An 11801-nucleotide genomic window follows, 5' to 3' on the forward strand; every position below is an offset into this window, starting at 1 on the left:
CATCTATAATCACTGCTAAAAAGTGTCTTTAGACTAGAAGGGATCAGCTTCTAAAACCAACAGGTAATGGAAATGTATTTTGAACCCCTTGCGATTCCTGAGGTTTTTGCATTTCTTAATCATAAAATGTCTGATCTTCATTTAAGTCCCATTATTTTAGTCAAACACCATTTCAATAAACCAGAGCACAAGGCTGAAGAAAGGAAGAGTAATTTTGTAGAGGAGCCTCACTCCACAATGAAAGTTTGTACAAGGTCTGATCTTGTCCAGAAAGATTCGCTGCTTGCACGAAGGTGGAAAAGACCACTAAAAGGACAAAAATGGAGGAGATTCAGGACTGTTGTTACTCCCCCTTAAAGGCTCTAGCATGGTTGCCGCGTCTGCTCGCGCGAGCGGTGTTGATGACGTCACGAGTTCGTGCCCGCCATGTATAGTGGCGCAAGTCGTTGCGCGCCAGTAGTTGCAATTTTCTCCGTCACAGAGGTGGCGCTGCTACGTTAAGGTTACCTCTACAACCACGAAAGTGGAGAAGAAAACAATGCCGCTGTCAAGAACAAGAATACTGTAATTAATCATGCTGCTGCAGTTTTCGGATCATTTTAATTTTTTAATTCAGTTAATAGAGGTGAAGGTTTGAAGCCCCCGGCATCAACAGAGTCTCTGCCCTCTTCTTTGCCTTCACGTATCTGTCCCGTAGCTTCTTCCACACATTCTTACAGAACTCTCCCTCTTTCCCCAAAGTTCTGCCCATCTCTGTGCACCAGTTTTGGGAGTTTACGTGGTCCCTGTGGTGTTTCACTGCAGTTTCGTACAGCTGTCTGGACAAACGCACCTCCTCACTGAGCCTGGTCTCACATCGGTCCATCCGGTTCATTGTGCTCGGCGCCGCCAAGTTACAAAAATCGACTGGTGCACGACAACGCGCAGCGCCGTCTTTTCAAGGCAAGCGCCAGGCCTGAAACGTCATTTTGACGTCACGGTCCACCACCGCCGTGACAGACGCGGCAACCATGCTACCGCCTTAAGGCGGTGGTGGACCGTGACGTCAAAATGACGTTTCAGGCCTGGCGCTTCCCTTGAAAAGACGGCGCAGCGCGTTGTCGTGCACCAGTTGATTTTTGTAACTTGGCGGCACCGAGCACAATGAACCGGATGGACCGATGTGAGACCAGGCTCAGTGAGGAGGTGCGTTTGTACAGGCAGCTGTACGAAACTGCAGTGAAACAGCACAGGGAGCACGTAAACTCCCAAAACTGGTGGACAGAGATGGGCAGAACTTTGGGGAAAGAGGGAGAGTTCTGTAAGAATGTGTGGAAGAAGCTACGGGACAGATACGTGAAGGCAAAGAAGAGGGCAGAGACTCTGTTGATGCCGGGGGCTTCAAACCTTCACCTCTTTTAACTGAATTAAAAAATTAAAATGATCCGAAAACTGCAGCAGGATCATTAATTACAGTATTCTTGCTTTTGACAGCGGCATTGTTCTCTTCTCCACTTTCGTGGTTGTAGAGTAGCGGTTACCTTCACGTAGCAGCGCCACCTCTGTGACGGAGAAAATTGCAACTACTGGCGCGCAACGACTTCACGAACTCGTGACGTCATCAACACCGCTCGCGCGAGCAGACGCGGCAACCATGCTAGAGCCTTTAGAGTGGGCGTCCTGCAAGGATCCCTTAAAGAGCACAACATTGAACACTGTGAGAGGTGAAAACAAGCCAAACCGTAACAGTGAAACATCTGAAGAAAAGTCCACAACGTGCCGAAACCTTGACTCTCCGCAGAAAAAAACAGAAAAGTATTAGTGTTAGAAAGAAAGAAGCAAATACTTGTGCAAGATCTACTCTTGCAAAAGGCACACTTTCAGGAAAACGTTCTTAGGACAGAAGACAAAAGATATTTTTCTTTTTTTGTCTGAAATGCACAACACAACAAATAGGTGCTGCATTCAAATTTCAAAACCTCATTTACAATGTGAAGCACAGTGGAGGGAGCATCACAATGTGGGGCAGCAACCATTAAGGAAACCATGAACTCAAAGATTGTAACAAATAAGTCTGCATGAAATTTATGGGAGGTTGGGTGATGCAACATGATCATGATCTACGGCGTAGAAGTGAAATCAATAAAAGAACATAGAAGAAGAAGAAGAAAACTCCTGTTAAGCAGTGGAAAAGTAAGACTCCTGACCTGCACTTATTTTTGATGCCATGGCATGATCTTGCTGTTCAACCAAGACCCTAATATTTTCATGCCTTGAAACAGTAGTGTTATGAGAAATAGTCCAAATATCCTCCTGACTGTAAGGAAATGTTTGAAGGAGGTTGTTGCAGCTGTTTCTCTGGAATGACTTTGATCAGATTGTCAGATAAGTCAGATTATACATGTGTCTCGGATGAAGAGCAGATGCAAACTGATTAACAATCAATTAGAAAATCTCGGTAGTTCCACAGGGTTCACAAAGTTATTCTTGTCATTGAATATTTAACTACCTTCTAATGCAGATATCGTTTGGTCCAGCATCTCAGTCCACGTGAATCGAAGGTATAAAATCCAAACAACTGGAGTCTTTTACTATGTTGGATATTTTGCACAAGTACATGTAGTGAAATCTGTTTAAAACAAATAAAAAGAAACACAAACTAGTGAAATATAAGCAAGAGTATTTTCATCTTTTCTGGTTTACTCCAATAATGTTGATGTAGAGCACTGGTGGGGATGTTCATGTGGTCACAATAGCAGGGTTGCCATCTTGTGGCTGCAGGATAGAAACTATCTACATCATCATTTCTGGCAACAGCATGTGCTGCTAAATCCCCACGTCTGCTGAATGTATAGCTAAAAAAACAAAGGCTTTCATTGTTGTATTTGCCAGTCAGGTATCCGTTTATCTCGGTCACAGAGGCATACGTACTTTACTTCAACATTTCATTTCAAACACTACTCTCAGGTTACGTTAAAGGCAAATATAAGACAAGCAAGGAGGGAAATCAAGAGCACCCTAATATGAGTAAAACAGTACGGCAGAGTTCTGTGACTCTGGCATCACAGTCAGAACAGCACCTCGTGAATTTGGGCTAACGGTTGGAGGCAGGTCTGTGGAGAAAAAGCACATGAAAAACAACACGGAGCCTTGAATAAGGCCACACAGGAAAATACCAAAGTAGAGATACTGGTTTCAGCTTTCCGTTCTTTCATGTAGAGCAAAATTACGTCCATACATTAAAACGTGTTTTCTGAGTCTTTGTCTTGTCAGTTTACTTTTTATCACTTCATACCTCATGTATACACGGGTTAGATCATATTCCCATGATGTACTTTCCAATTTTTTTATTTTTTTATTGTTTTAGATCAATATCATTCCTTTTATTCGAGGTACCTTTAAACACAGATTCTGTTTTCAAAGCTGGTTGTCGGCTGAGGAGTTTCTTTTCGGAGTTTCTTCTTGTGCCTGTGTGGTCTTGCTCCAGGCCTTTTGGCTCCTGTGCAATCTGAATACATATTTAATTGGTGCTTCAAAAGTGTGTGAGCTTGAACTGTTGTCATTCGCTGTTCGTGTGCCCTATACACTGATCAGCCACTTAGGAAGGGCTAAAAGAACGCTTAAAAGTCTGAGGTGTTGAAAAGGCCTCCAAACTCCCCAGATACCAATCTGAAGAGATCTGATGGCATCTGTGGGAAGCAAGCTCAATCCACCAAGACCACACTCCACAATTCACAGGGTCAAAAAAATCTATTGCTATTTCAATTCAATTCATTTTTATTTATAAAGTACCAAATACAACAAATGTCATCTTAAGGCACTTAAATAATAAAGTCCAATTCAAGCCAATTGGAATTCAATTCATTGTAATCATAATTATTTACAAAATAATCCAATTCATTCATATAGAACCAATTCAAAAACAATTTCCTAGCTAAGGAAACCAACAGATTGCACCGAAACGACTCCCTTTGAACAGGAAGAAACCTCTGGCAGAACCAGACTCAGGAAGGGCGGCCATCCGCCTCCACCAGCTGGGGTTTGAGAAGACAGAAAAGATGGAAAAAAACACCGTAACACCATTCAAAGGATACCTGTTGGAACAGGGAAACACGAGTTAATGACCACAATAATGTCACATGTACATAATATCATTTGAGAAATTAAACAGGGGAAAAAGAGAGTAAAGTGAGGAAAGGTGTGACAGATGAGGCCCCCCAGCAGGGCCTATAGCAGCTTAACTATGGGATGTTTCAGGGTCACCTGAGCCATCCCTAACTATAAGGGAAAGTTTTTAGCCTATAGTGTTACGGTCCCTGACCTCCAGGGGGGGGAGCTCTCTTCATGAGACACCCTTCTTACCTTTTCCTGTGTTTCAGGCCTACCTTGCTGCCACAGGTGATTGGTATTACAGCTCGTCAGCTGCTCCATAAAGAGCTTCACTCAACATGTGCCAAGCCGCCCTTCCTTTTTCCTCTGGGCCTTGATCTGGTGCTCGTGCTCGTGCTCGTGCTCGTGCTCGTGCTCGTGCTCGTGCTCGTGCTCGTGCTCGTGCTCGTGCTCGTGCTCGTGCTCGTGCTCTGAAAAGGTGTACAGTTTTGGTATTTGCTTTAGGTCACTGATGAGTAATTTTGTGTTTTGTGGAAGCTGGTAGGGGTTCTCTGCCTTTCTTTTGTTCTCACTCTTTTCTCCTGTTTTTTGGTCAGGCAGGGAGTTTAGCCCTTGTAATTTTAAGTTGACTCTTAGCCAGAGATATTTTCCTTTCATAATTAGAGGGGGTGTTTTGGCCTCGGAGACCCTGAAGAGTAAAAGCTTCACTGTGATTTTGGATAATCTTTTTGTTATGTTACCTTTCCACAATTATAAATAAATTATACTTTTTCCTATGGACATCAACTGACTGAGGTATTACTTACTTTGTTTGTGTTACACCCCAGTGCCATGACTAATCGTAATTAAGAGGGTTGTAACACCTAGCCTTAAAAGTGGGAAGGGTGTCTGTTTCCCGGACATTTACTGGCAGCTTATTCAACAAGACAGGGGCCTGATAACTGAAGGCTCTGCCTCCCATTCCACTACTATTTCTGGACTATTGCTAATGTCCAGAAACTAGACACTTCAGGACAACCTCGAATTTCAACTTTGCTTTCAGTCGCCGTTAGTTAGGGTTTGACTTAAATGATTACAGGGTTAGTTTTTGACATTGATAAAAGCATGGTTTTGGTTGGCCCTGTGTTGAACTGGCAACCTACACATGAAAAATGGCGGAAAATGGCTGGATGGATGGTTTTGATTGGAGGCAAAAGAACACAGTTATAGATATTAATAAGTGTAAGATTATAGTATGTCTGAACGCTTCCTTATACGAAACCAATGGGAAAACATTACCGTCTCACAATTTCTGCACCTTTATTGTAACAATACTACATTTTTGACTTACTGTACGTTTTGTTGTGAGACTGGACGACAGATGTTTTTGTCCGTACTCTGATTGGTCAGACCTCTAAATGGTCAGAGCTCTTTTGCATGAGGAGGACTTCCTCTATATTACACTGGTAGTCATAATGTTATGGCTGAACGTTGTCGAATTTAAAGAGGAAGAGTTCTCAGAAAGAGACGAGAGTCAGGTTGGGCAGTCATCTGCCTTTACTGGTTAGTTATAGAGAAGCATGTCTAAGCAGGGGTGTGGACATGTGGTATCACTTCAGTAGGAACATGGATTGCACAGTCCATGAAAATAACTGTTTGCCATTAATGCGAAATTATTCTATTTTTGACAATTGTTGCTTGGGAGTTTATTTTTGTTGACAGTTGTGTGAGCTTAAGTGTTGAATAATAAATACAATTTAAAAGATTTTCCAGATGTTGAGAAACCAGACTGTTGATCCATTTGCGGATCATGTGAATACTGCTCAGTCCAGACTGCTGTGATAGATATACGGGTGCCGAGCAGAGGTGTGACCAGAATGGCCATGACCATCTGGGGGGGCAGAAAACAATACATGAAAAAAATCGGTGGAAAACCACTACTACAACTTCAAGCATAATAATAATAATTCCAGCTTTTTATGACCTTCATTAAGTCTACATTTCAGATCATTATATACAATAAAAACATCCAAAAATGTGAAGATCGCCTTTTTTTTCAGGAGCAAGGGGGGGCACAATAACAAAAAAATAAAATAAAGCTATAAACTTTGGAGATATATGTTTTTTTTTTAAATCACCACCTATATTTATTCTATCAATACAAGACACAAACAGAGATAATAAATCGTGGCCTTTTTCTGGCCAGTTTTCTTTGGATGGACAGGGCATTTCTCAGGGGGGCAGGACTTGTTCCTGCCCCCCCCCCCCCCCAGCCACCCCGTAGCCACGCCCCTGGTGCCAAGACATTGTTTGCACAGATACCAGAATCCCTCTACATACCTACAACCTACAAACAGTCAGCAGAGATAGTTTTTGGTCTCATTTTGAACATGATGCACACTTTCAGTCTTGATTCACTGGTTGTCACTACACAAGGATGACAACCGGAAGAATCAGACCATGGTGGCTACAAGCTGTTGAAAAGCGTGGAGAATTGGTAAGGAAAGGGACGGATATCAAACCGCTCAACTCATACTCACACTAACTTATCTTTTCTCTATTACTGCCCACTGAGGTGCCTCTTAACAAAGCCTATTTTGCATAAGCAGTTCTTCTTCTGAACAATAAATGATTTAGAGCAAATCCAATCGAGCTACACTCGACACAGAGAGCAGGAGATACTGTTACGATCTATCGTAATAAGAAACTAGAACATGAGAAGCTAAGGTAGTGTGTAGATCTTGATCAGTGCATCAGCAGCAGTGTATGGAAGGTCAAAGCAGAGGAATGATGGGTAGGAACATCTCCTGACTGTCCTCACTGTTCACAATTGCTGATTTGTTTCAGTGTAATTGGTCTGTGGAACAGTCAGCTGACATTCATCAGATCTAACTCGGTGTGGGCATTTTATCACTCTTCTGTGTGTGCGTTATAAGACTGACACTTGTTATTAATACGAATGCAGAATCAATTTTCAGAGCAGCCTGTTAAAAGCAAACATCTCTATTTAAAGTATATACGGCTCGGTCATATGGTATGTGGGCAGACTCATTTTGAGTCACATGTGTAGTCATTCTGTTTAGCTGGCGCACGCACAGCCAATACTCACAATGCCTGCAAAGACCGTACCATAATAGCATTTCATGGTCTCTGTGTCTTCTGTTTACTGCGTATTTCTCATTTAAAGGACTCATTTAGAAAGAAATAAGGACAACATACTTTACAGTCTCAAACTTTAACTACGGAAATCAGGTTAAAACTGGTAGATGAATCAGCGGATGGTTGTGTTACATGTGAATAACTCACATTAGGGAATTAACTGTGGAGAAAATAGAAGATGTTGTATATAATATGATCATTTATTGGAATGTCCGCTTATGGAAGACTTTGGGATGACTGCAGTGCTACATGTTAACAAAACTGGTAATTGTGAAGTGTACGTATACCTGTACATACTGTATCGTGACTGCTGTTTTGTTCCAAAAGAAAGGAATTGATTTTGTCTCTATGCAAAACTAAACATTGCTGTGAGCTGAAAAAAATCACCAAAAGGATTCTTGAAAAGTGTTCCCAATAGATGCCGGCAAAGAAAAGTATCCTCTCCACCACAGAATTATAGAAGATATGCTGAAGGGCCAAAGCCTTTCCTCAAATATTCAGTTTGCTCTATCCCTTCTTGTAGACAGCATCGGAGTTGCATTTCCAGTCCAGTCCAGTCTGTTGTATCTGTCATGCCATGGGACTCTTGTTTTTAGTTTTATGTTTAGGTTATGTTTTTGTGTTCAGTTCATGTCCAGGTTTTGAGTTTTAGGTTTTGCCATTAGTTCATTCCCCTCACCTGTTCATTCCCCACCAGCTGCACCCACTCACTTAATCACTCAATCCCTATTTAGTTTCCTGCCTCCCCTTTCAGTTTGCCGGATCTTTGTTGTTGCATGTTGTTGCTGTTAGTTTCATGCCACGTTTCCACGCCACGTTTTCAACTCAGTTAAGTATTTATTATCCATGCCATGTTAAGTGTTTTGTTTTGTTTTTCCAAGTATTTATTAAGTCAAGTATTTTGAATCCGGCTCTGCCGCGCTTTTTGTTTTTTTTGTGAATAAACCCTTTACCTTTTTTTGAAAGTCCGCATCCGTGTCCTCCCTTAAAAACACCACCCCTGACAGAAAGATCCGGCCAAAAATGGACGCGGCGGACGAAAACACCTTTTGGAAGCTGGTCGGGAGGTTCTGGGGCTGCTTGGCACGGGACGACACCGCCTGGCAGCAGCTGAACGTGGCTGATGACCTGGTGGACTTCTTTTTGAGGAAGCAGGTCCTCCAGCACTTGCCGGCTGTGGCAGACATCTGGGCGGAGGTCATGAGCGTGCAGCGCTCAGCTACCCAGGACATTTTTGGCTTGGAGCCACACGAGGTAACCATGCTGTACAGCTTCTCCTCAGCCACAGTCACCAGAGACTCAGCCGTTCCAGAGCTGGCCCCGGCCCCAGCCGTTCCCGAGCTGGCCCCGGCCCCAGCCGTTCCCGAGCTGGCCCCGGCCCCAGCCGTTCCCGAGCTGGCCCCGGCCCCAGCCGTTCCCGAGCTGGCCCCGGCCCCAGCCGTTCCCGAGCTGGCCCCGGCCCCAGCCGTTCCAGAGCTGGCCCCGGCCCCAGCCGTTCCCGAGCTGGCCCCGGCCCCAGCGGTTCCCGAGCTGGCCCCGGCCCCAGCGGTTCCCGAGCTGGCCCCGGCCCCAGCGGTTCCCGAGCTGGCCCCGGCCCCAGCGGTTCCAGAGCTGGCCCCGGCCCCAGCGGTTCCAGAGCTGGCCCCGGCCCCAGCGGTTCCAGAGCTGGCCCCGGCCCCAGCGGTTCCAGAGCTGGCCCCGGCCCCAGCGGTTCCAGAGGCTTTAGAGCCTGACCACGACCAAGAGGCCACAGGGCCTGACCACGAGGCCTTAGAGCCTGACCAAGAGGCTTTAGAGCCTGACCACGAGGCTTTAGAGCCTGACCACGAGGCTTTAGAGCCTGACCATGACCAAGAGGCCACAGGGCCTGACCATGAGGCTTTAGGGCCTGACCACGAGGCCACAGGGCCTGACCAAGAGGCCACAGGGCCTGACCAAGAGGCCACAGGGCCTGACCAAGAGGCCACAGGGCCTGACCAAGAGGCCACAGGGCCTGACCACGACCAAGAGGTCTCCGGGCCTGACCACGAGGCGGCAACCCCCCACAAAGCCTCAGAGCACATGGGGCCCATGGACTCACTGGTTCGAGCCCCTCCCTCCCACCCCCAGACTTTGGGGATGTCTGGGATCCATCCCTTGAAGGGGGGGCTCCCCCCCCGTCGGAGGTCCGTCCGACCGTGGGACGGTCCCCGGCTCCTGCCGCCACGCAGAGGGAAGTCTGGGTGCCAACCAGACCACCGCCTGCTGCCACGTCATTGGGGGTCCGGGTGTCCGCCGGATCACCGCCTGCTGCCACGTCATCGGGGGTCTGGGCGTCCGCCGGACCACCGCCGTCTCCTGCCGCCACGGCGACGGAAGTCTGGGCGTCCGTCAGACCACCGCCGTCTCCTGCCGCCACGGCGACGGAAGTCTGGGCGTCCGCCAGACCACCGCCGTCTCCTGCTGCCACGCCACGGGATGTCTGGCCGCCCGCCAGACCACCGCCTCCTGCTGCCACGCCACGGGATGTCTGGCCGCCCGCCAGACCACCGCCTCCTGCTGCCACGTCATGGGAAGTCTGGCCGCCCGCCAGACCACCGCCTCCTGCTGCCACGTCATGGGAAGTCTGGCCGCCCGCCAGACCACCGCCTCCTGCTGCCACGCCATGGGAAGTCTGGCCGCCCGCCAGACCACCGCCTCCTGCCTCCACGCCGACGGAAGTCCGGGCGTCCGCCGGACCACCGCCGTCACCTGCCGCCACGCCGACGGAAGTCCGGGCGTCCGCCGGATCACCGCCTGCTGCCACGTCATCGGGCGTCCGCCGGACCACCGTCTCCTACCGCCCGAGGCCGCGGCAGCCATGCCACCGGGGTTATGGTTCCCCGTATGACCGGCTTCGAGCCCCTCCCTCCCACCCTCAGACTTTTTAGGGGCGTCTGGGATCCGCCCCTTGAGGGGGGGGCTCTGTCATGCCATGGGACTCTTGTTTTTAGTTTTATGTTTAGGTTATGTTTTTGTGTTCAGTTCATGTCCAGGTTTTGAGTTTTAGGTTTTGCCATTAGTTCATTCCCCTCACCTGTTCATTCCCCACCAGCTGCACCCACTCACTTAATCACTCAATCCCTATTTAGTTTCCTGCCTCCCCTTTCAGTTTGCCGGATCTTTGTTGTTGCATGTTGTTGCTGTTAGTTTCATGCCACGTTTCCACGCCACGTTTTCAACTCAGTTAAGTATTTATTATCCATGCCATGTTAAGTGTTTTGTTTTGTTTTTCCAAGTATTTATTAAGTCAAGTATTTTGAATCCGGCTCTGCCGCGCTTTTTGTTTTTTTTGTGAATAAACCCTTTACCTTTTTTTGAAAGTCCGCATCCGTGTCCTCCCTTAAAAACACCACCCCTGACAGTATCATAGGTTATCAGGTATCAGTACAAGTACCATTCAAACTTCTATCCAGAATTTATGCAGCAGTGATAAATCAGCTAATTTAATCTTAAAGAGAGCATAACATCTTCCAAAGCCAACATTTTATTTGGCAGTTTAAAAACAGAGGGCTTTCATTTTTTTTTTTTTTTATTAGATCATTGACGGTTTATTCTGAAGGATTATATCTTTGTGCACATTCCTCATATCTATTCCTATTTTGAAATGTTCATTTCCTCCGTGCATTTCGGTCACTTTTGCTTCCTGTGCTTGTTCTGTTTGTGTTTAGTTATTATTGCCTCTAGGTCTATAGATTCAGTTTTTATGGTCCTTACCAAACTGTCACGACAGCAAAGTAAAGGTATCCATATCCGCATTAGCCTGGTAAAAAATGACAAAGTGCTAAATTGTCTGTAGAAATGCAGTCAGTTCTACCTCGTTCACCTGTCTCTGGAGTGCACTAAGCGGTCATTCATGGGACTGCTTCTTTCAACTCTGTTCATAAAGTACCGTATGGTCAACCAAACAAAATGTGAGTTTGCCAGAGAAACCGTGACCTACCTAAACTGAGTGCTTGGAAAAGATCCCGATGCGTCCAGTTAGGGAAAAAATCCAGGCAGTCGAAACACACTCAGTTCTGACAACCAAGAAAGAGCTAATGTGCTTTCTCTGCCTCATTGGTTACTGCAGGAGTTTCACAGGAACTTTGTAGAAGCACCAGTAACTGAACTGTTTGAACTGATCGTTTGAACCCCAGAATGTCAAAAAGCTTTTGAACATGTGCAACTCTCCTGTGCGCTGCACCTGCTCTGGCTGCTTCACGTTTTGAACAACAGCACAAACTCTATGTGGATTCCAGCCATGTGGGTGCAGGAGCAGTCCTTATCAGAGGTGGGGACTTGGACTCGAGACTTGAGACTTGACTTGGACTCGAGTCCCGATTTTGATGACTTGAGACTTGCTTGACCAAATCAAAAAAAGACTTGGACTTGAGAGCAAAGACTTGAGACTCTACTTGGACTTAAAGTGATACTCCGGAGTAGATTCAACCTGGGGTCATTTGAACCGTGATATCCAGCCAAGTAGCTCACCCGCAGTTTTTTATCGATATTGGCTGAACATCAGCTGAGTTACTGAGTTATCCCGAATAGCTTCGTACAAGGGTTAATGGATC

Source organism: Odontesthes bonariensis, chromosome 2, assembly GCF_027942865.1.
Source record: "Odontesthes bonariensis isolate fOdoBon6 chromosome 2, fOdoBon6.hap1, whole genome shotgun sequence".
Taxonomy (NCBI): domain Eukaryota; kingdom Metazoa; phylum Chordata; class Actinopteri; order Atheriniformes; family Atherinopsidae; genus Odontesthes; species Odontesthes bonariensis.